Source organism: Capsicum annuum, chromosome 12 (genome assembly GCF_002878395.1).
Source record: "Capsicum annuum cultivar UCD-10X-F1 chromosome 12, UCD10Xv1.1, whole genome shotgun sequence".
NCBI classification, from domain to species: Eukaryota; Viridiplantae; Streptophyta; class Magnoliopsida; order Solanales; family Solanaceae; genus Capsicum; species Capsicum annuum.
This window is the reverse complement of record NC_061122.1, coordinates 147,990,687-148,016,493: the sequence shown is the minus strand read 5'-3', so window position 1 is coordinate 148,016,493 and position 25,807 is coordinate 147,990,687. Positions and strand designations below refer to the sequence as shown.

The following is a 25,807-nucleotide window of genomic DNA, read 5'->3' as shown; positions in this document are numbered from 1 at the left end:
TATGGAGAGCGATAGTAAAAATAGAGTATTCTGAAGGCTCCCTATCCTAATCTCTAGATGGGGCTACATTTCTATCCTGGCTCCAACCTCTATGTCATCCATGTCTTTTGGTAGGATCCTTAGCCATGGACTCAGGGTCCTTATCTCTAGTAGTGTTAGCTCATGTCCTGACCATTTATGAGAGAGTGAAACCAATCTTTAAAACCAACATAGAATCTTAGCATAAAATAAGTAAAGGAAGTAAAAATCTCCTATGATTGTCTTATATCTTCCCAAAGATAAGAAATGGACGTCATCATTCTGATCCACAAAACTTAACTTGAAACTTTCTCTTATACCAATAATACTAGCGAACCTAGTGCTATGATACTAATTTATCATGACCCAATTTTTGAGTCATGATGGCATCTACTTTATTCCACAAATAGGTAATCAACATCTATAGCTCGAAACTATAAGTAATTAGCTAGTTGGTGAAAAATGACATAAACGTCAGAAAAGTACAAGTAAATGAATTACAAACCATAAATCATAAAATGATAATAATACAAAAGAGAAATAGAGAGAAATAATAACATTCCATGACCTAGTAGTGTTGATATAAGATCCTTTAATCCAAAAAATACAAGGTCTATTAAGTCAATATACAATAGTCTCAAAAATGAAAAGACTAGAAAAAAAGAAAAAGGGGGAAAGGTCAAGTCTTAATTCGAGAGTTCACACTATCTTTGAATTCTAACCAGCACAAATCTCGGAATAAATGATAGCTGCTAGTACTCGGATCTAAACCAAAAAGTTACAAAAGTATAGTATGAATATCAAATCTATGGGTAGTAAATAGGCATCATCATCTGACTGAGCTAAATCATAATATAAATAATGTAAAATGGGAGGTAAATGACTAATTAGTGAAAGAAGAGAAAACCTAGAATAAAGCTCCAAATACAGAAAGTAAGCAATCGTAATAATAAAAATAAATAGGAGCACAACTATATCTACATAATTAGCCCTCATAAGGCAGAAGGTACGAATAAAGTAAATAAACTTGACTATACCTCCATAAGCTTAGATAGTGTAATTAATGGGAAATAGTAACAATAATTAAACCAAGTATCCATATCATAACATCATAACCATAGATCCAATCATACCATAAAACACTGAACTCAAGCCGAATCCATAACCATCGTGATTAACCTCTCAATGTATGACTTGAAATAGAACTCACATAATAATTTCCTGGACTTTAACCAAAACTTATATCAAGAATAATGTCAGAATCGAACTGAGCTTAGTATAAAAAATCACCAAACTCGAATTGAAACTAATATCATCTCCCAAGTATCTATATAACATAAAGTACCATGCATCTAAACCTTTCTATCAAAAGAATATAATTAAAATAATGTGCACAGTCAATTTAGTCTACAAGGAACTAGTAGCAATTATTGCATAAGGTTGGCCAGAGGGCGCATTTATAACCCCAAAAATCAATTTTAAGGAACATTATACCCCAAAATAGATTGGGTTAGAGGTATATAATTCACTACTATATCTTAAACAAGGCATATTTTAATCCTAAGATAGTAATTCTACCTTAAAACTGAGTAATTTAGTCAATTATGCCTAATTTAGTTTCTTTGATTTGCTTAAAGATCCTAATCATATTAATTATACCTCCAATACCTAATACCCATACCAAAACTAGCATAATATCATATTCATATTAGAATTAATCTTGATCATTGATAAAGGTAAGACTAGCTTATCTGGACATGGAAGAAAGACCCATAAAGTATGCTAAACCATCAATTTCCCTTTTTGAGATGCATCCGTATGATGCCATGTTATCAATATAGCAATATATTCATCAATGCAAGAACAATGGCAGCCATATTGTATTTTTTTTAATTCAGGTCCAAAATAAATTCAAAATCCTATATGGGACTCTCTTGCGGAATTGCACTTTCAAAACTATCAACACGTCCCCATATGCTCAAGGATCATTTACCCTTAATAATGGGAAAATATTAAGCTCAAGTAATCCTAATATCAACCCAACAATTATCTAGGGATTTAGGTATGAATAGAAGAATTAAAACATGAATTAAGCAAAAACTTACAAAAATTTCGATGAAGAAATTATTAATCCAAGCATATAAATACTACACAATCTCTCTATACTCTCTTAGTTTCCCACACTTCATAGGATTTTAACTCTTGAAGTGTGTGAGAAAATAGGGTAAAAATAGGGTGAAAATAGGGCAAAAGAGGATTTAATAGCCTCCCAGGTGTTGTTTAAGCAGCCACTTCTAAAATGACTAAGTACCGCTTGAGCAATACTCATTGGATCTGCTCCCTTCGTTAAAGTAGAAAAAGAGCTGTATAAGTGGCCTCTTCTTTAATGGACTAGATTCTACTTTTGTAGCTCAATTGGCAAGCCTTGTCACTTAAGAAACTAACTGGCTACTAAGCACCCACTACAAAAGAGACCCAAGTGTCACTTTAGTTTATGCACCAACTGATACTTAGACTCCAAGACACTACTAACCCCTTGAGATTTATCTGAAATCTCATGTGTGCAAATAAACTATTCTAACCTATCAAATTTGACAATATAAACTCAATAGCACTATTTAAATTTCCATCCAGGGTCGATCGATGTAAAGGGGCCCCATACCCAAGGGTCATTTTTAGAAAATATTGACTAATAACTCAAAATGAGTTTTGAAGCCTTGGTACCCAAACCAAGGGTCCCCTAGAGAAAAATGTATATTTTAAAGGTAATGGAACAATCAGAATTAGCATACAAGGTTATTAAACTAAAACTTATGCTCAACATTCAATCCTTACTAGTAAAGACTTTAAAATAGAAAATTAGCTCTGAACTAAATAAACTGCATAATAACTAAACTATCAGGTCTAGCAAGTCACAAATGACTTGGTAAAGATATAGAAAAGCTCTAAAGTGTGAAAATATATGGAAATGTATAAAATGACTTGGAGGGTCATTATTGATTTGGATCGAGTTCATCCCAAAGACAACCTTCAAAACTCGCAATAGACATTATAATTTCTTAGTGATGTCCTTTGTGTTGACCAATGTCCCAGATACATTTATGGATTTGATGAACCACTTTTTCAAAATTTATTTTTTTCCTTCATTATTGTGTTTATCAATGATATTCTTGGGTATTTGAGGAGGAGAGAGGAGCATATACAATATGTGAGGATTATGCTCCAGTTTTAGTCAAATTCTCAAAGTATGAGTTTTGAATCAAGTCTATTTCATTCTAGGACATTCGGTGTCTAAGAATGGGATTATGGTAGATCTAGCGATGATTGGGGCTATGAAATGTTGGTCCATACCTACATCTCATTTTGAGGTTTGTAGCTTTATTGGTTTGGGAGGTTACTTTAGGTGGTTTATTGAGGTTATTTCTGCTATTCAAGAGCCGATGACTAGATTAACCTGGAGGATTTTTGTATGGTTTAAGGAATATGAGTCAATCTTTTAGAAGATTAAGGATTTCCTTACTTTTGCTTCTATATTGGCTCTTTTAGTTGATGGCGAAGGGTTTACCATATATTTTGATGCTTATGATATTAGTTTTGGTTGTTATTTGATACAACAGAGCCAAGTTATTTCTTATGCATCAAGGAAGCTGAAGGTGCATGTGCGCAACTACCTCACTCAAGATTTGGATTTAGTGGTGGTAGTTTAGTGCTTATTATTTGGAGGCATTATTTTTATAGTATTTATTATGAGCTCTACACTGTATCATATTCTTCATCACCTTGTGACTTGGGTAGAGATTAATTTAATATAATGTAGGTGGCTTGAATTATTAAAGTATTATGACATCTCTATTCTATACCAACCGAGCAAAGCTAATTAGGTAGTGAATGCCTTAAGCTAGAAGGTAGTGAGTATGGGTGGCTTGGCTTCTATTTTATTTATTTAGAGGTCGTTGGCATAGTACATCTAGTCCCTACCCAAATGGATGGTAAGAATTATTATTTCATACTCTATGAGGATCTTTTCTAGTGTTGAGGTTGGGTCTACCTTATTTATGTGAATTTGAAGTCGTCAGTTTGAGAATATAGGAATTTGTACCATGTATGATCAGGTGTTGATGGGTGAGTCTAGTAGGGATACTATATATTCTAAGGGTATTCTAGATATGGTGGCTGCATTTGTGTTTCGAAGGTTGGTGACTTGATTTAATTAATATTGCATGAGGCTCACAGCTTCAGATACTCTATTCACCCTAGGACAACTATGATGTATAGGTATTTGAGGAAGTACTATTGGAGGAGTGGAATGAAGAAAAATGTAGAGGACTTTGTAGCTTGTTATCTATCTTGTCAGTAGGTGAAAGTCAAACATTAGTGACCTAGTGTCCTGGTTCAGAGATTACCCATTCTTAAGTGGAAGTGGGAGTGGATCACCATAGACTTTGTTCATGGTTTGCCTTATACCTCCCATTGTTTTGATAATATTTTTGACATTGTAGATCAATTAATCAAATCATCACATTTCTTTTCTATTTAAATGTTTTTTAGTGCCAAGAGGCTCGACCATATATATGTACATCAGATAGTTAACCTACATGAAGTACCCATAACGATTATTTTAGATAGGGGCAGTTTTCACTTCTAGGTTTTAGAGGGTATTTTAGGATGTGTTACAAACTCAGGTGGATCTTAGCATAACTTTTTACCCTTTGACCAATGGGTAGTCAGAGTAAACTATTTTAATAATTGAGGACATACTTCAGGCTTGTGTTATAGACTTTGAAGGTTTTTGGGAGTAACCCTTAACATTGGCAGAGTTTTCTGATAATACAAGCTACTATTCAAGCATTGAGATGGCACTATTTACGGTATTATACGATAGGCATTGTCAATCTCTAATAGGGTGGTTTGAGACCTCGGGGTTAGGCCCATGGATTTTGGATGATTTAAGATAGGATGAGGGCAGCTTTGAGTAGGCAAAAGGATTTTGCAAACCATAGACTTCATGCCTTCAGGTTTGGAGTATAAGATCTAGTATTCTTTAGAGTATAACATATGAAGGGCATGATGAGGTTTAGGAGGTAGGGAAAGCCCATCCCAAGCTATATTAGACCTCTTAAGATACTTCGCACAGTTAGAGAGATGGATTATAAGTTATCCTTGCCCCCAAATTTTGATGTTGTTCATCTAGTTTTCCATGTTTCTAAGTTATGGTGTTACATCCCCAATGATTCATATATACTCTGATGAGACTCAGTTTAGTTAGATAAAAGATTAGCCTACATGAAGGAGCCATATCTCATATTAGGCAGGGTTGTTAGGTGGTTTCATTCTAGAAAGATTCTAGTATCTAAGATTCAGTAGAGAAATAGCCTAGTAGACGAGGATCCTCTGGAAATCAAGAGTGATACTTAGGCCTAGTATCCTCATCTATTAGAGCCTTTAGGTACATCCTAACATTTTACTTTTATAGACAAAAGTTCTTTTAACAATGGATATTGTAATGATCCTTAAGGTCATTTTCTTTTTTTCCATATCTTTTTATTATTTAGAGTTTTCCTATAGCTACCCCAAGTCATTTATGTCTTGCTAGATCTGACAATTTGATTATAAGGTAGTTTATTTGATTTTTAAAGCCAATTACCTGTTTGAAGTCTTCAATAGTAAGGATTAACTATCAGGCAATTACTTTACGTTAACGACATCGTATGCTGATTCTAAGTTCCATCAACTTTAGAATTTTGATTTTAGTCTAGGGGGCCTTTGGTTTGGTCACAAGTCTTTCATAGATATTTTGAGCTATTGGCCAGATTTTTGTAAAACTACCCTTAGCTATGGGGCCCATATTTTATTAAAATGACTACACATGAAAATTTTGATATCATTGTTGAGTCAAGAATATCAAATTTAATAGGGTAGCATAGTTTATTTGCAGTTACATAATTTTAAACAAATTATGAGGGGTTGATAAAAACTTGGTAAAAACCAAGTTGAACTGGTGCATGGACTCGGTTGGTGCAACCGCTTAACCATAACTTTGGTTGCTTAGCGATAGTGCCTTAAGCAGTGGTCGCTTTAGGGAGAAAGCAGGTTGGTTTAGTGTCTAACCCGATCCCTATGCCTATCTCTTTTGCAGAGGTCTGACTGCTTTAGCGGATGTTGTATAAGTGATATATTGTCCTCTAAAGTATAGGTCGACCATAAGCAAGGGTCACTTAAGCGACCAAGTACCGTTTTATAGTTAATCACTTAAGTAATCAAGTGACTGCTGAAGCGGTAACAGTATGGGTATTAAATTACCCTCTTTACCCAATTTCTCACATTTTATCAAAGTCTTATGGGCCAAAAAACCATAAATAATTTAGGAAATTTAGAGATTGATCCTTAGGTGATTGTTGAGTTTTGTGGGCTCAGGAAGGTCATCCTCATCATTATCCTTGTAAGTTTTCGTTATTTAGATTTAATTCCCCAAATTAGTAATAAATCCCTAGATTCTTCATGGGTTGAATTGAGTGTTTTTGGAGCTTAAAATTTACTCATCCTTAAGGATAAATGATTCTTGAGCATAGGGGGATGTGTTGATAATTTTTAAAGTATGATTCTGCAAGCAAGCCACAAATGAGATTTTGATTTGATTTTGGACCCAAAACATTAAAATGTAATATGTGAATCATTATTCTATTATTAATGTGTTCGACATTATTTTAATAGTAAGGCATCGTGCGAAGGTTTCTCGAAAGGAAAAATCTCTAGTTTAACTAACTTTAGCAGGTATTCTTCGATATCTAGGTAGGCTAGGCTTACTTTTATTATAGATTTGGATTAACTATAGTATTAGTAGGATATTCTTCTAGTTTGGGGTTAGGAACTATGACTTGATCATGCACTTAGAAAAATTGGATTATTTACCGGGTTAGTGAGCTGTATTTTTGCCCATTTGACTTAACCACCTATTCCTTGGGTTGAACTGACACCTTATGACTTAATGAGACTCTATAGCATCTAGCAATGGGATTTGAAACTTTATTCTAGCTTTGGGTACAAATTGACTTAGAATAGAATTTCGGGGTGAAAAGTGGTCCTCTGTAGCCCACTTTAGGTCAAAATGATAATTATCTGTTTATAAACTTAAAAGGCCTTCTTATGTCATACTATTAACATTCTTGAACTCGAGAAGAATTTAAACATATTCTAACTTTATCTAGGCTTGTATCTTTGATTTATTAAGACTAGTTTGAGTCCAAAATATTATGATATTAAGACCAATTCGAGTCCAGTTAATTATGATATTAAGATTAATTTGATTTCGACATCTATTATGATATTACTATTGGTTTAAGTTTGGTATTCATAATGCTATGTATGATTCAAGTCCAGTATTAAGGGGATTGCTTATGATGGCTATAGAACTGGTTCGAGTCTGGTGTGTATGGTATGAGAGGATCCATAATTATGATTTTTAGGTTGGCATATCTTATAGGTGATACTATTAATTTCTATTTCTTGATTGCATCGACCGGGATTATGGGAACTAAGTTGGGTTATTCATTATTGCTTGTGTCTTCTAGTCTTGTGGGGGCAGTTACGCTATAGTTAGTCATGTTCTTATTGATAGTACTTACTGGGTTGTTTACTTTTGGCATTTTGAGCATGTTCCAGGTTTTCATCTTTCTCTAACCTTAGTTTATTATCTGACATTTTATTGTACTTATATTATGATTTAGCTTAGTTGGTTGATGGTGACTACTGAGTTTCCATTGCTTTTGTACTTATTCTACACTTCTGCATTATTTTTTGATGTAGTTCAATTACTATTTCCCGTTGTTGACATTGTATTAGTGTTGGTTAGAGTTCAAATAGGGTGAGCTTTCGGAGCTAGAGCCAACTTTTTCTCCTTCTATTTTGGATGGTCTTTCTTTTCGATACTATTGTAGATTTGTTACTTATAGTACTCTTATTCTTTTGCTAGAGGATCTTGTACCGACCTTAGTAGGTCATGGGATATTTATATTATTTTTCTTATTAATCTCTACTTGTTCTATCATTCATATTTTTTTGGCTTGTAATCTAATTACTTATGTAATTTTTATAGTTATGTTACTTCCACCAATTAGCCCATTACTTGTCGCTCTGGGCTATGGTTGGGCTTATCTACCGGCGGTTTAATTAAGTGCCGTCATGACTCATGAAATTTGGTTGTGATATTATTGTTAAGACTCACTTAAGCAGTGGCTGCTTAAATGGTAGTTTATTAAGCAATACTTAGCCGCACAAGTATCAACCATTGTATATAAGCCTTTTTCTCATTTTTTTCATCATTTATGGACCTCCAAGCTTCGAATAGAAAATTTTTGAGGGTTTCTTTATTGGGTTTCATATAGGTAACCCTTAAATTCATATCCCTATTATTTTTCATGCATTATATCTTCTAAAACACCTTTCAATAATGATTTTAAAATAAAATTTTGAGATTTTTACCGCTAAAGCTTAAAAATAATTGTTCTTCATTTTGAACCTAGTTTTAATTTGTTCTCATGGGTTTAAAACTGTAAACTTCTATAACCTTGGTAAATGTATTTCTAAAACAAAATTTTTATTTTACCTCTTTTATTTTCAAACTCTTTTTTTGAATCCATTTTGGACCTTACCCAAATATGATAAACATATGTATATTTAGCTTTCTTTTAATATGTAGATGCTATGTTTAGATGTTCTAGTTGAGTCCAATTCCATTCGTCAAAGCAAAGCACCATATTGAATAATTTTAGGCTGGAATTTTGTTATTTTAAGGAAGATTATAGATTAACTTCTTTCATATAGAGTTGGGTAGTTAATATATAAGTAAAGCATGCTATAGGTTGGGTAAAATAACTATTAGGTTGGTATTTTGAGATTATTATTATTTTTGTGTGCTTGTGTGGAGGGCTTATATTTTGTTCTTGTTGACTTAAAATATCTGGTTTTGCATGTTACCCATGTGAGGGCCTTATTTGGCATTAGTGACCTTACCTATGTGTTTGACTGCTTTTAGACTAGATATAATGCCCATATGGGTGCTTGAATTTTTATTTTAGGCCATTTCAAGCATTGGTTACCTTTTTGATAATAGAAATGCCTAAGTTCGGGGTTGATATAATTTAAAGGATGCTATATGGATATGTATTCAAATGGTGCCTAATTTGAGTTAATAATCGTGAATTGTGGATATATTGAGTTGATTTCTCGGCTCACTTATATATACGTGTTGGTTGGATTACATATCTTTGTATTGATCTCACTTTGAGCATTATATTCTTAGTACATGCTTATACATTCATGAGATACTTATACCATTGAAGAACACTATTTTTGAAAAAAATGATACATTCTTATAAAAACACTCCATGAACACAATTTAGAGATGAGGTTGAAATATTGAGATATGAGTTATAGTAGATGGGTTGTGAACCCCCATGGGTCCTATCTTGGGAGCTGTGAGCTCGGTAGGCGTATATAGAAAGTCATGGGATGGCTTTTATCATCCATGCCATCCTCATTGCATGTACATTCTACATGACTACCCTTAGTTACTCTTGACTTGTGTTTAGTTTCTGTATACTCATTCTTTGTTGTTGCATTATTTTCATTTTCATATATATATATATATATATATATATATATATATATATTAGAGTTGTTAGAGGAGATGGTGTGAGCTATCATTTGGGACTTTTTTTGTTTGTAGGTGGTGTGCTCACTGTTTTTGTTACTTATATTATTTTCAACTTTGCTCAACTGCCTATTATACCTACTAAGCACAAGTGAACCACACTCACCCCTATTGTGGCCCTTCAGTACAGATCCTAGTTTAAGTACCATACGTGGTGACTAATTTGTGCGGATATTTAGATTTTGAGGTACTAATTCATACCTCCTTTATCCTTGTCTTTATTTATGATCCAGAGACATGTGTACTTCAATTTTTTTGGATATTGTACTAGAACCTCTTGACCTATGACACTAGATGTTGGGGGATTGAAGACATTTCTTTCATATTTCTATTATTATTGAACTTGTATTGGAATGAATTTGTTCTAGAAATCTCTCCTAGGTTGTGTTATTGATGATTTTGATTTTTTATCAGTTTGGGTGATTTCCTTACTTGTCAAGCTTGAGTTGCGATTTGTATCATTAGGCCCATTTTTGTATCATGATAGATTAAGACTGATAAATTGTATTTGGGAGTCTTCTTGATAATTGAATTCCCTTATTTGTTGATAGTAAAGTGTCTAGAATTGAACCAAGTAAACTAAAGTATCTACCTTGTTTATGTTTATGTTGTGTCTATTATGTTGAGTTACCCTAATAGGATGAACTGGTGTAATTGATGGATACAGATTTTCTTGGGAAACTTTGGATAGTTGGGGTAGTATCTCTTGCCATTGCTTTGAATTAGGATTCGTTATTGAAGATACTTGCTAAGTCAATGTGGTTTCGTACACATTCTTGCTTCTCTTTCCTTTTTCTTATTTTCTACACCCCATGCAAGTATTAGATCGAGTGGCAGTTTAGAGATTATTTTAATTTAGCATTGATATTACATGGATCAAGGTAGTGCTGGCGGACTCCAAGCTTACCTGGGTTCTTCTTTATTTGTCTTATACTTATCCGTATTTAGGATACTTTAGCTATTGACATCATTCTGTATTTAGATGCTTGTACTTATTACAATGAGACTTGGTTGTATCATTGAGACTTGTGTCTCATGTATATATATTTATATGGGACTCTTCTATTTCTATATTTGATTACTTTTAATTATTATTCTTTGGGTATAGTTAGGATTATTTGTCCGGAGGGTGTGAAAAGTGTCATTACATGTATACTTTTTGGGTCATGACACATGTCTCTAGTGATATTGATGATGAAACCACAACAGAGAGTCATCTACAACCGGGTCTACCTCACCATCGATGCAACCAATACCACATGTTCTTTTGCTCCACAGACTGAGAGATGAGGTGACTTTATCTTCCTTTCTTTTTCATTTTGTAGGATAATATTTTTCTTTCTTTATCAGTTTTTATCCATTCTCCATAATTCTTTCTGTTGGGATAGTTGATAAAGTTTGATATATTTATAATATTATTTCAATTTTAATATATATTTTTCTTGAATGTTTCTTACATTTTCATATTGTGCTTGAATAATAACCTTATCAAATTATTATTATCATTAAACCTATCTATTTTATCTCTATGTCGTTCTTATATTGATGTTGTTATTCTCAAGGAGCGAAATTAATATATAATAACTAATGAGTAAAAAGTAGAGTGAGGGTAATTTTTAGCTATCTATTATTTCAAATCTTTAATCTTGCTTTTTTGACTTCTTATTTTAACAAAGGGATTGACTCAAGAAAGTTCATAGATTTAAATAATCTTTATCTTATTTATTTCAATCCTTATCCTCATAGAGAGATTGACATCAATAAGATTATGGATTTGATTTTTCTTTATATTATTTCTTTCATTTCTTATTCTCACAAACAGATTGGCTTAAATAAGCCTATTGATTTAAAGACTACTCGCAAGTGGTCTTTACACCTTTTACCAAATTCAGGCAAGAAAATATATTTTTATTTAATTATCCGTAGTCTTAAATCATTTAATTGGTATAACCTCATAGAATTATAATTACATAGTAATTTCTTAGTGAGTAAAATATAATTATTTTGATAATATAAAATTATTATTTAGAGATACATGTGGAGACTGAGAATTTATTATAATAATATTATCAAGTGAATCCATTGATTTTCAATTATTTTAAAATGTATATGAATCTTTCGGAAGTGGTTTATTCTATTTTAAGCAATTTATAATTCAAAGCTCACCTTTCATTGATTTGATTCTTTCAAGTAGTAATCAAGATAATACAAATTTATAGCCTAGATGGTTTCAATCTCTGGGGAATGATATCTTAAGCTATACTAGAATTTATTGATATAAGATTTTGTTTCTCTTACTTTTTCAAATTTTAGTACAGTTTAAGATATCGTCCCACAGAGATTGAAAAATCTATATTACAAAGTTTTGATGTTTTTACTACTATTTGAGAATCAAATTGATCATAGGAGAGTAATTTTTTAAGTTTGTAAAATAAAAACATATGAAAATATGTTTCGAAATATTATCTTGAAAGAGTTGGGAGTTGTTGAATTCATTTTGTATGTTTATTATAAAAAATAAATGCTTATTTTATAGCTTCTAGACTTGATTTATGTGTTATTCGGAATAAAGACATCTTGCAATTAGTTAATAATCAATAAACTTATTTGACATAATCTCTCCAAGAGGATAAAAATTGAAAAAAAAAAATAAGATAAAGATCTCTCAAATCATTAAGCTTAGTTGAGACCGTCCCTTCGTTAGGATAAGGACCGGAAAAATGAGATCAAAATTTAAATCTAAGAAATAGCTTGAAGTAATCCTTTCACTAGGATAAGGATCAAAAGAAATGAATTCAAAGATTTTAAATAATGAGTGACTAAAAAATATTATTACTTATATATATATTTTTAAAAGGTAGTCCTAAAGCTCCCGCTATATGCACTAAAGCTTCCGCTATATGCAAATTTTGGAGAAGGATCCCACCACAAGTGGGTATTGTACATAGTCTTACCTTGTATTTCTACCAGAGGTTGTTTCCAAGGCTTGAACCAGTGACCTCCAGGTCACATGGAAACAGCTTTACCAATTACTCCACGGCTCACCTTCTTGTATTTTATAATATATAATTACTTATAGTTTATGTAATTGTTATAGTATATTTAGTTTCCTCTTTGTTGAAAGTACAACTCTCAATTTTTATTAGTCCATCATGATTTATTTTTATAAGTGCATCTTTGATGGTGGAGCAGGTTTTCGAGCAAGTTTTCATTTGATGTTTGTTATATATATGATACATGATGCAAACTATTTCAAGCCGTAATCCTTTTATTTCAAATCTTTTATTATTATTGATCTATTATACAAATTAATTAATTCAAGTTTTAATCTATTTTCTCTAGATATGTAGTAATATTATTATGGTACTAACTAATTCAATTATCCTTTGGATATCTTCTTGTTCTGTGATACTGATTAATGTTTTCTATACCTTGGTCCTTTTACTTGCTCTAAAGATTGATTTTTGATTTATATTTTCTATTTACAGAAGATTGATTTTATAAATTTATCTTAAGAGTTGTATAGAGCAATAGGTTTGAATCGGACCGACTCATTTTAACCTACTGGGAACTATAGAAAGTAATTTGCTTATGGATTGATGAACATTGAATATCATAATACTCCCTCCGTCTCAAATTATATGTCACCATTTGACCGGACACGATATTTAAGAAATAGGCATTGACCTTGCTAAAGTCACTAAATTACCCCTCTTAAAAAAGTATTGGACCACTAGGTACTTTTATTAAATTTCACAATAATTAAAAAAATGCAACAGAGAGTACAGTAGTAAAAAAAAATCTACTAAAAAAATACACCAGCTACATAACTGTCTCTCTCTTTTCCAAAGAGTTAAGTAGTCCAAATCAGTGTATCGCTTTAATTTAAAATTTTACTCTCATTTTCTCTATCAACAATTAAGAAAAATTTGTTATTGCAAAATTCAATTTTCTAGAAAATAGGATCAATTTTCCATCATGTACGGATTTTCCACGAAAAATTTACGTTTCTGATTTGATTTTGGTTTCAATTTTTGGGCGCTAAACCTACTTTTCATTTGAATTTTGAGCAAATGCTTATTTTGTGGCGCCAAATCTTCTTTTCATTTGAGAGATGTTCTTTTGCATCTTCTAGTTACTGTATCCTTTCTTTTGTTTGGGATAATTTCCAAATTCTTCCTTTTATCTTCTCTCTTATTTTTGCCATTACTCTAAAGATAAGGTTCGTCGTACCTATAGACAAAACCTTTAGAAATAAATAATTGAAATTAGAAGAACGTCAAGCAATTGCAAAGTTTTTGTTGAAAGAAAGTAAGGAAGGAAGTCTTAAATACGGATCTATAACACAAGCTGCGACGTTGGTCAAGAAATCAATAAGAACTATTCAGCGCATTTGGAAACAATGTCAATCATCAGTTGATAATGGTATGTCATCGTTAGATGTGTCTTTAAGACTTACAGGTAAAGTTGGAAGAAAATGGATTAGAGTTGACATTAATCAAGTCAAAGAAATTCCACTTTGTCATTGAACAAATATTCGATCTCTGGATTTTGCGATGAAAATGGCAAAATCAATAGTCTTTCGGCGTGTGAAAGATGGAACTCTTTGGCCACATTCTAATTTCATCAAGCCTCAGTTAACCGAAGGAAACAAAAAGGTAAGACTTCAATACTGCCTCTCAATAATTGATCAGAATACAATCCACATAAATCCCATGTTTATGAATATGTTTAATTATGTTCATATCAACGAAAAGTGGTTTTTTTGTCCAAAAAAGTTGAAACGTACTACCTGCTTCCTAGAGAGCATGAGCCAGATCCGTATCGTTCTTACAAAAGTAAAAATTTTATTACAAAGGTTATGTTTATGGCTGTTGTAGCACGTCCTCGATTTGATGAAAATGAAATTGAGTTATTTTCTGGAAAAATAGGTATTTTTTCGTTTGTAGTTAAGGAACTAGCTAAGAGGAATAGCAAAAATCGAACAGCAGGAACTATGGAAACAAAGCCCATTCAGTTAGTAACTAAAGATATCACTAGAACTTGCTTGATAGAGAAAGTTCTTCCTGCTATTAGAGCAAAATGGCCAGCTTTCGATTCAAATAATCCTATCTTTTTACAACAAGATAATGCAAGGCCACATATTGGTAACAATGATTTGGAATTTATTGAAGCTGCCCAACAAGATGGATTTGACATTAGATTGTGTTTTCAACCATTGAACAGTCCATATTTAAATGTTTTAGATCTTGGTTTTTTTTAGAGCAATCCAAAGTCTTCAATATCAAAAGGCCCCTAAAAATGTTGATGAATTAGTGGAAGCAGTGGAAAGATCTTTTGATGAAATGAAAGATAAACAACTCAATCATGTATTTCTTACTTTACAATCTTGTATGATTAAGGTGATAAAGATAGTGGCGGCAATAATTACAAAGTGCCTCATTTGAACAAAAATGGACTAGAAAGAGAAGAAAACCTTCCTCTCCAACTTCATTGTGATATTGATATCGTAAATAAAGATTTGGCTCTTCTTCAACAATGATATGAGTTATTATCATGGTAAAGCTCTTTATTTTGAAGTTGAAATGGTGTTTTTTCAAGTAGTATGTAGAAGTACTGTACTACTTTTGTGTATAGCCGTAGTGATCATCATGTAACTTTTACAATGATGTTTTGTCAAATATGTTAGGAGTACTATTTTTTTGTACAGACATGGTGATCATAATGTACTTTTTGTACTCATGAATAACTCTACTTATAATGATATAAGTCTCACCAGCTTATATATACTTACACGTTTTTTTCTAGCTTTATTGTTGTTTTATGCTTCTAATTGTTTCTTACTTTCTTATCACATAATAGAGGGCTGCGTAAATGGAAGGAAGGAGAAAAGGGAAGTGGGAGTCATACCGTTACATTTGTATGAATTTTTATTTTTAAACTAGGAAGTCTATTTTGAGAATAATAAATTGATTGTTAAAGAGTTTGTGTAGACCAAATATATTTGGACAGCATGGGGATGTCAATTGTTCAGGGGAACTAAATGAAAATAGTTGAAATCAATGTCGCGATTATGAGAGACCTTGGTTTATGCAAAATGGTGTGGTACAGTTTCACTAATAAAGGCGGAACCCTCAGCTATTATGAAAAGAGCAGTAGCTACGCTCCATAACGACAACATATTGGGCATGGTAACATTTTGTCTATTGAACGATGACTCCTTTCCCTATACTTTTTCTTGTCCCATTCAAAGTCATCTCACTCCCTTTCCCTATCAAATATCCTACCACTATCATGTTCATGAGACTTTAGTCATCCTTGATCCTTACTCTTGATAAAATTTATTGTCCTTTATCTGTGACATTTATTTTTCTTTCATGTCATTAATTTGTTTTTTCTATTTATACTTTACTGTTTATGGCCGTTGACTGGTGTACACTATATTTGAAAGTTTGTATCTAAAGTTTTCTTGGTATTGATATCCTCACTTTAGGATGTTATTCATTAGGACAATGGTAACTTCCGTGTTATGTTTGTTAAATTTGGTGTTCTGTGACTCACTCTCACTGTTGTCGAGTGACTGAACATTTAATGATAAGATGACAGTGTGATGATCTATGTTTATGTTGAAATATCACAGAACATGGGCTAGCCTATGTACTTCTGGTGAAGAGAGAGCTGAGAAAGGAGAAACGTAAGGTTGTGAACAGTGGGAAAGCAAATAGGAGAGTGTCATCTGTGTTGACCTACTTTAAAAAATGAAAAGGTCGGGCTGTTAACTTTATTGTTTTATGGTGGTTGTTGAAGACTGGCTTCTTGAAGAGCTCTCCTAGAGGTGCATTGCATCAACTTTATATTTGTTGGAAACTAAGTATTCGGTGCGGGAGTAAATAAGTGCAGAAACTAAAAACAAAATTGTAGAAAATTATTTTGTTGTGTATTTTCATTTTTGTGGTAATACATGTGAAGTGGAAGTACATTGAAGCTGAGGTCGACAATATTCAATACTCGAAAAATTAGCAGAAAACAGTTTGCTGTGGAGTGAACTTCTGATCACGGTGCTTCTAAAAAGATCAAACATTCATCAAGAAAAAGTGAAATGGACATTTTCTACTCATGTTTAGAGTTTGTAAAAAATATGCTTGTTATACAGCTTGTTCAGACATACAATATTTTCTTACCTGATGTTGCTGCATTCGTATTTGGAAAGCAAATTACACGGCTGACTTGTTAATGTAGGATATCATATCATGTGCTATGTTGGAAATGCACTCCTATCAATGTAATGTGAGTGTGAAGTATTGACGAGGCATATGATGCATTAGAGAAAATAGCGGAGAAGGATGTTGTCTCTTGGGTAGCTCACTGTCTCAATTAATTTTTAGTTCTAAACAAAAGAAGTTTGATCTTTGTAGTTGTGTTTGTTACTTTTTCCAATTGTAAGATGATATATGTGGAAAATGGGATCCCTCTAAATTCTTGTTTACTTTAACTTTAGCCTTAAAGATCCAATTTTTACTCAAGAAATCAGAGTAATGTGAACAATGAGTTGTCAAAGAAAACTGGTTTACTTATGTAGAACCAACCAAAAAGAATAAATTGCTCTCTGTGGTTTAAAATAATTTTGATACTATAAAAATAAAAGGCTGAAAGTTTAGATTTTGATTGAAGTGATAAGACTTTTACTTTAAAAAACAAATACTAAAAAAGAAGTATTAACATATTTAAGATCAAGTGGGTCCAATAAGGGTAAAAGGCTAATTGTGCCTTTAAAAAAATTCCAAATAAGAAAAGACGATATTTATTTTGGGACGGAAAAAAAGGAAATGGCGACACATAATTTAGGACGGAGGGAGTAGTATTTTTATTTGGTTTGAAGGATATCATGCGCCTCAGCAGAAAAGTAAAGTTTTGCTCTCCTATCTTTGTCTTACGTATCTAGTTCTATAGCTTAACCCTTACTTTTACGATGTAAGGGAAGAACGCATGTCAAAAGTTATTTAATTTTGCTATTATGAGTATTTTTGGGGTTGTTGGAGATCTAATTAAAAGTATTAATACTATGTAATATTGATTTGTAATATTTATGTCTATTAACATTCTAAAATTAAATTATAAAATATTATTTTTTTAAAGTGGGCTGGCCTGTAAGGCCCGCAACCCACAGAGTAATAGTGTGGGCTTCATATTTTTTGGCTCATCATTTTGATAGGCTAGCCCAACCTGACCCGTCAAACTCAAATACCGTGTGGGATAGCTCGGAGGGGCTGAGCCAACCCGTATTGACATCTCTACAAAAAAAAAACTCTACATTATTGATACTCAAAGGAGACTTTCGAATCTTGAAGAATGCACGGAGGTGAATTCAGGATTTCAAAAAACCGATGTATGAATGTAAAAGCCATCAAGATGACCTACATTATGCATATTATACTACACAAGGAGCCCAGAAATGGGGACAAAACAAAAACAAATTCCATGAAAATGTGCACTAAGATCATAAATAACTTACACACCATAATTATCTAGGCTCTAGGGTACCCCCCACCCCTACCCCCACGCAAAACTTTCATCATCACCGTGTAAGACGAGGCCAACTTATCGATAGATGGACATTGCTTCAGTTCATACAACCTTTCGATAGGTTCTTCTTAGATCTTATTAAGCTTTTCTGCTACGACGATAGGATTTGCTTTTGCTATTGCATTCTGACCAGCATTCCTATAATCAAACGGGCAGTTGTGTTTGTCTGAATAATGATGAACTGCGCAAAAAAGATCACCACATTTACAACTAACCCCGTTAATCCCACACGCTTACGACAAGCTGTGCACTTTTTCAAACCCTCTTTTGACTTCACTTGTGAAATTTGAGAGGCTAAATCTGCAGATGCAACCGCGGCACTTGCAAGAGCAAGTTCTAATTCATCGCTGCTTGAGTTTCTACGTACAACGTCTTAGCTGGATGTAGCTGTAAGCTTTGCATGTTCCTGCTTCAGTAGTATCATGTTCTTTTGACACTTGTAACACATATTTATCGTAGTTGCACTACCAAAAAAATCACAGTCGTTGATGTACAGGATGGGGTCTTCAGGAGCTCGACAACCTGTCTCTTTAGATGACTCTATTTCTGCAGTTAACAAGTCAAGTTCAACACCACAAGTTTCACGCCTCAAATCCTATTGGGGCGGACTGTCACCCGTAACCGAGGAGGCCTAAGAGAACCAGCCCATCACCTTATACTTCCCATGTATACCTCTATTACAACTCGAAATTCGGACAGCATCATATCGCATATAAAATGAAATAATCACCTGTATAAGCTTAAGCACACATATATATATGTATATACAATACTTGGCCATTGGAGCCATCACGTCTATTAACAAAACACCACCTTGACTGTACATTAGGTCTACAAAGCCTCTAGACAATACACAGAGTTTAACTAAGGTCGGGACACACCCCGCCATATAACTAACTTCTATACAATACCAAAAGTGACTGGATATGACACGAAAAGCCCCGAAGCAAACTGGAGCTCACCAAAAGTAGCTGGATATCCTGACTGCTACTTGTGCGGTGTATGAGCTGAGGTACCTGTGCCTGCAGCATGAAATATAGGTCCCCAGTGGGGGACGTCAGTACAAAATATGTACTGAGTATGTAAAGCTATAGATAATCACATATGATATAGGAGCTCAATGAAAATTAGAAACAAGTGAATAAATAGTAATAGGAGTAGACCACACTTACTAGAACTTGTGACAACCTGTACATTGTATTTATTCAATCACTTTACCTTCGTTCTTATCATCTTTGTAATCATTACTGTACTGTACTGTGACCATTAGGCTGCCTCCAGTACATATCAACTGGGATCGACCAATGATAGGCTTATGCCCTTGGGATACCACCCATAAACACATAAATAGGGATCAACCCATGATAGGCTTATGTCCCTGGGATACCACCCGATAAAAGAGAACTTCCATCACTTAGTTCAATTAATTTATGAGATTGTTATTTCGGTCGCCACCGCATTTTTGATACTTTGAAACAATGATAAATCAATAAGAGACATATAAATAGACCATCAATGCAATAACGATGAAGTAAGAACTCATTGGCACATCAATGAAGTGTTTTGGAGTCATCAATGCCATAACAATGAAGTAGGAACTTATTAGTATATCAATAAAACATTTTTGAGTCATTAATAGCACATGGATCTTGTTAGAGTAACCAGATACCTTCTGACATTCATTAGTGCAATAAACATGTACGATTTGAAAAACAAGTAAGTATTAGAATGTCTTGACATCTTGTAGGGTGTGAACAAGTTCATTGGTAACGTAGGACATCACACAAAACCATTATGGATCACATGTTATTGAATAACTTTGGAAACTTTCTTAAAAGAATAATTGTTCACTTTTATGCCAAAGATATGGTATAATGTATGCTTTACATACCTGACTGTCAACCTTCAATACTAGTCCCAAATGGACTTCCCGTCTTTTCGGATTACTTATCTACAATGAACATATATAGCAATCTATTATTAGCAACCAAACGTCACAATTCAATTATTTGAATTCACCAAACTAGTGGTTAAGTAGTAAGCCTTAATTACACCATAAAGGGTGTCACTTTAACCCTATTATACTCCAATTACATTCACATGCCATGCATATTCATACAACATCCTCCAATATCAAGTTTGGATTCATTTATCCTTCCAACCAATCCATTAAACCAAATTGAGTAATCATCAATTCAATAGTATATCACCATATCCACCTTCCATAACTCAATTAACATATCCACCTTCCACAATTCAATACAACCAAACTATGCTAAATAGTCCATAACCCTATTTCCATCACCTTTCAATAACAACCAATACATATAATCCTCTAACACACATATACATATGGAAAAGAATAAAGGCAAACAATATTCATACCTTAGAATTCACCTCTTAATTATGCAATCCTTTTTGCACAAATAATAGGAGCCGTTCGAAGCTCTCGAGATGACAAACACGGTTATCGGATTACGTTGGAATTTCTACGGTTGAATCAAAAGTAATTTAAAGGTCAAATTTGGCTAGGGTTTGTTCTTTCTCAATGATTGATGATGAAAATGAGTTTTTGAACTCATATACATGTATATATACGCATATTCCCGCCCATAATATAATAGAAAATGACCAAAATGCCTTTAAAATTTAAATAATGTCAAATCTGTCCTTTGGTGGACTGTTTTGATAAGCTAAAGTAGATCGACCATAAATCTTTGATCCGATATCGGATTTGGGTGAAATTGGTATCGTTGGAAGGATAATTCAAAGGGATTTTATTTCATATAAAGTAGTCCACCCAGTTTAACCTGTACAAGGATTTATGGTCATTTGAAGTTGACCCTAAAAATCTGTTTTGATAGGCCAAAATAAAACGAGTATAACTCCTTACTCAAACGTTGGATTTGGATGAAACCAATTGGATTGGAAAGAAGACTCAAAGATATTTCTTTTCAAGGGTCGCAGCTCTCCCATTTCATTATATTAAGGTAGTTATAATCATTTGAAGTTGACCTAAAAATTTGGCTGGCCTTAGTAGTTTGTGTGCAGGAAATTTTCCTGCACATTTACTATTCCAAAATATCCTAACCACCGTTTTATAGTTTTGAACATGCTCAATTATATCCAAAACCTATCCGTTTTTGAAAATATTTATATCGTTGGAAATCTTATTCAATAACCTTCGTATGGAACCATCGACGGGTAAATTCCGGTATAAATAAAAAAAAATTAATTCCATATAAATAAGACCAATACACATACTTGAATACGCCAATACACGTACTTGAATACGGGGTGTTACAACAAGTTCGTTAAGTACATCATGAAACAACAAAGGGACAACCAAAAACTTCAACCAAGGAACATCGCGTTTATGAAATATAAAGCAATTCAGAATAATACATACATTCAATATCTCGTACTTGCTAGATTTTTGTCTAATTGAATAGTTCTCCTCATAGTTTCAGTAGTGATCTACATTGTATGAGGTGTTCCATCATAAAGTATTTGATAATCTGATTTTTATTTATGTTCTTCTATTTCAATTGCTGGGGGTCTATCGGAAACAACCTCTCTACTTCTTTGGGGGTAGCAGTATGGACTGTGTATATTTTACCCTCCCCAGATACACTGGGCTTCTTGTTGTTGTTGTTCTATTTCAATTGGTCTTCTTCTAAACATCTTGGATTATCACTCTCATACCACAATATTCTTCCTTTGTTGTTACCATTTTAACTATCTTATCGTACGACTTGAAGCGTGTGTTGCCATGCAAACCTTTTTTCTTCTAAGAGTGTTTAGCATGCTGGACTATGTAAGGAGTGATTGTCCTGACCAATGCATTGAGCATCCTATGAATTCTATCGATGGAAACCTTTAGACATCTTCATTCTTATCTGCATGAATGCTCGTTTGCATCTGATGAGCTTAGGTTTTAGAGAAGAATGTTTCAACAGAATAATATATATGCTCCAACGTCTTAACTCAATTTTTGAGTTTGAAGGACCAAGCATCCGCAAGACGAGCTTCCAAAAAAAAATGACATGAGCTGACAAGTAGGATTGAACTGAAGTAGAAATTTAGAACTTTCTCGTTGGAGTCACACGTGAAGTAGTTTTCTTTTCTCTTAGCAATAGAAAAGAAGAACCAGTAAGTACTTCGCACCTATGATTTTCCCTGTATCAATAACACTACTTTCTTGAAGTGGATAATCTGTACACGAAGAGGTATACATCGCTCTACCAAATATTCATTTTGATGAATAGGCAGTATGGAATATGGACACGCTTAAATGTCGAGTGAAAGAAGTTATGTCATCAAATAGTTGCTCCAATCTTTCCTTTCGAACCAAGCACATTTAGATACAAAATTTTTGACTCATCTTATAATTTATTATATGAAAAGTTTTACTTGATGGTAAGATATGTCTGGAGAATATTCTTCTAATCTGATGATAGATGGTTATTTTTCTGTTGCAGGTGAATTTGATAGCTAAACTAAGCCATCCATATCTTTTAGAGTACAAAGATGATTGGGTGGAAAAGGTATCCTATCATCCAATTTTGTGGTTGCTTGGATTAGAAAGTGCAAAATGTAGCCTTTAATAGTTGCGATTATTGCTGCATAAGCTGCACCAGAGAAAAAGCTCAACTTTCTTTTTCTTTCAGGGGAGCTGTATATGCATTGTTGCCGATTATTGCGAAGATGAAAATATGTGAGTGATTATCCCTGATTTTTCTAACATTTTAAATGTGTACCTATAAGGAAAGATAAGAATAAAGAACAAAAGGAGCCACTAAACGAGGGAAGGGAAAACAATTGTTAAGTAAAATTCTTTATCATTGTCACCGGCTATATTTTATCGTAAAATATGGCTAACCAGTGTTTGTAGAGCGCAACCTTTTGCCAAGATCGTGGCAGTTTTTAGCTTGTGTTGTAAGTATATCCAGGTATCTGGAGAATGAAAGACCTCAGATTTCATAAATACTCCCTCGTACCAAGAATGATAGAAGGGGTAATGAGGTTGAAATAAAGAAATGAATAGGATGATCATAGAACTTCTTTTGTGGTGTATTCTGAGGACGGTGAAAATTTTTTTCCCCGTGTTCAGGGCGGAGGTCATGAGGAAGTATAGAGGAGCACTTTTCCCGAAAGAGGTAGTTAAATGTGATTTCAATACTTATGAAGCTTCTCTGTGCCTTCCCGGTAGCTTAAAAAATTGTGTGTTTTTATATTGTTTTTTTCCTGCTATTATAGAAACTATGCAAATGGCTGACTCATCTATTGTTAGCTTTGGAGCATCTGCATTCCAACCGCGTTCATCATAGAGACCTCAAGGTAAAAACTTGTTGTAATCAGCGAAATAGTAAAGCCTTCTTAGCATGAAATGTTTTTAACTTGAACTATTTTGAATTTAGTTATGTAATATATTCATCACAAAGGACAACGATGTCAGGTTAGGTAAGAATACCCGAACAATTACTTGATTGGGTCGTCTTTGCTTCTTTACTATCCTTCAAATTCACTTGATTGTCATAGGTGATTTTGGATTAGGAAAATTGCTAGATGCAGAAGGCCTTGCTTCCTCGGTATGAATTTCTATTGCGGCAAAATAAACCTCTTACTTACATGCAAGTTTTGACCATCTATTGTCACCTAACAATCAATTCAGCATATCTATTTAGCAAGAGAGAAATCCCTTCTCCCTCCAAGACTGAGAAAACCTAAAATTTGCTTTTATTTTCAGTCATAGGTACCAAAATGTTGTGGTGGTCATCTTCCTTTTTATCAAAAAAAATATTGTGGTATTCATCATATTACAAAGCTCCTGTCGCCATAGCACCTAGCTTAATACATTTGAGAAAAAGACGTCGAGTTGTACAGCTAATCCTTAATTTTTGAACAAATTTCATGTAATAGGTATCTGGCACACCAAACGACATGTGCCCTGAGCTCCTTTCCGGCATACCCTATGGCTATAAATCTGATATATGGTCGTTTGGTAAGAAATAAGAATGTTGATGAAGTAATGTATTTCAGCTTTTTACATCATGTCCCTAATACTAACACTTTAATGTGATTTTAGGATACTGTATGTTTGACATTGCTGCACATCAACCCCCGTTTAAAGCTTCTGTAAGTTGATTTTTCAGCTATCTGAACTTCGTAAATAATACCTCAAAAAGTTATACTTGTTATGCAAAAAAAAAGAGAAGTTCTTTATCCTGATATCTTCTATATGATATAGTGACAATGTAAATCCAACAGGACAAAACTGGACTTATCAACAAAATAAACCGGAGTTTGTTCTCACCACTTCCGATTATATACTCCTCCACCTTGTAAGTATCTTCCTTCTCAGCACGCCACAAGTATAACAAATTAGTCAATTGACAAAGAGGATTTAATTCTTGCAGGAAATAGATAATAAAAAGCATGCTAAGGAAAACTCCAGAACACCGACCTACAGTGAGTGCGAGCTACATATGTTCAAATATTATTCTTTCTGTTTCAATCTGTTAAGTCTTATTTTCCTTTTTAGTCCATTTAAAAGCAAATGTTTCTTTCCTTTTACAACAACTGCCTAATTCTAACTTTCTACGTGGCATGTTTAAAGATCATAAACTTAAATTACATTTTGATATATTCTGCATACCTTTATTTTAAGACCATAAGATTCAAGTCTTCTTTTCTTTCTTAAACTTCATGCCAAATCAAAACCAGAAAAACAAAATGAAACGGAGGGAGTATTAAATTGAGATTCATCTTGATATTTTTTTTACCTCTACTTATAGGCTGCTGAGCTATTGAGACATCAATATTTGCAACCATACCTCCTCTTGTGTCACAACCCTTCATCTGCGTTTCTTTCTGTGAAGTCCCCGAGCAGAACAAAAGAGAAAACACGACCATCACCTGGAAAATCTATCAGTCCGAGAGGTAGCAGAGATTGATAGTTGAAGCTAAAAGAGAAGAGAACTGTCCTTTACTTTGACAAAAGTGATAACATTCAGCCAAGAAACTTATCTGACAATTATAACACGTTTCGAGCCAAAGTTGACACAAAGAGAGTCGATCCAACAAGCTACTCGATTAGGATCTCTCAAGATAGTGAGGATTCCAAAAGTGGGGAGATGAGTGAGGCAACTGTTTGCAATGGATATCATCAACAAGAGACTATCTCACAAATATAAACTACGATCACTCCAAGCTCATCAAGTTTAAGGGCAAAAACATGGTCTGAGGAACAAGAGCATGTTTCTCCAGAGCAGTTTAGTCGATTTGACGAGGGTGATACGAAGAATAACAAGACAAAAGACCTTGAGGTGTTGAGCAGTCTACTGGACCATGAGGAAGCAGATATAGTGGAATATCTAGCAGAATGACATTGTCTGATGGAAGATTCAACGATAAAACACGATCCTTTGATGAAGAAAGCACTTCATCTAATTCACAGTCGACAAAACCAGATCTAGAGGCAGCACCAAGATGCTG

General features: G+C 33.5%; 2 pseudogenes; one reads left to right on the top strand and one right to left on the bottom strand.

Annotated features, from left to right (window-relative positions):
• Nucleotides 1-18,378: 18,378 nt before the first annotated feature.
• On the bottom strand, nucleotides 18,379-19,015 carry LOC107849154 (annotated as a pseudogene).
• A 3,721-nt stretch (nucleotides 19,016-22,736) lies between these two features.
• On the top strand, nucleotides 22,737-25,266 carry LOC107844610 (annotated as a pseudogene).
• Nucleotides 25,267-25,807: the final 541 nt, after the last annotated feature.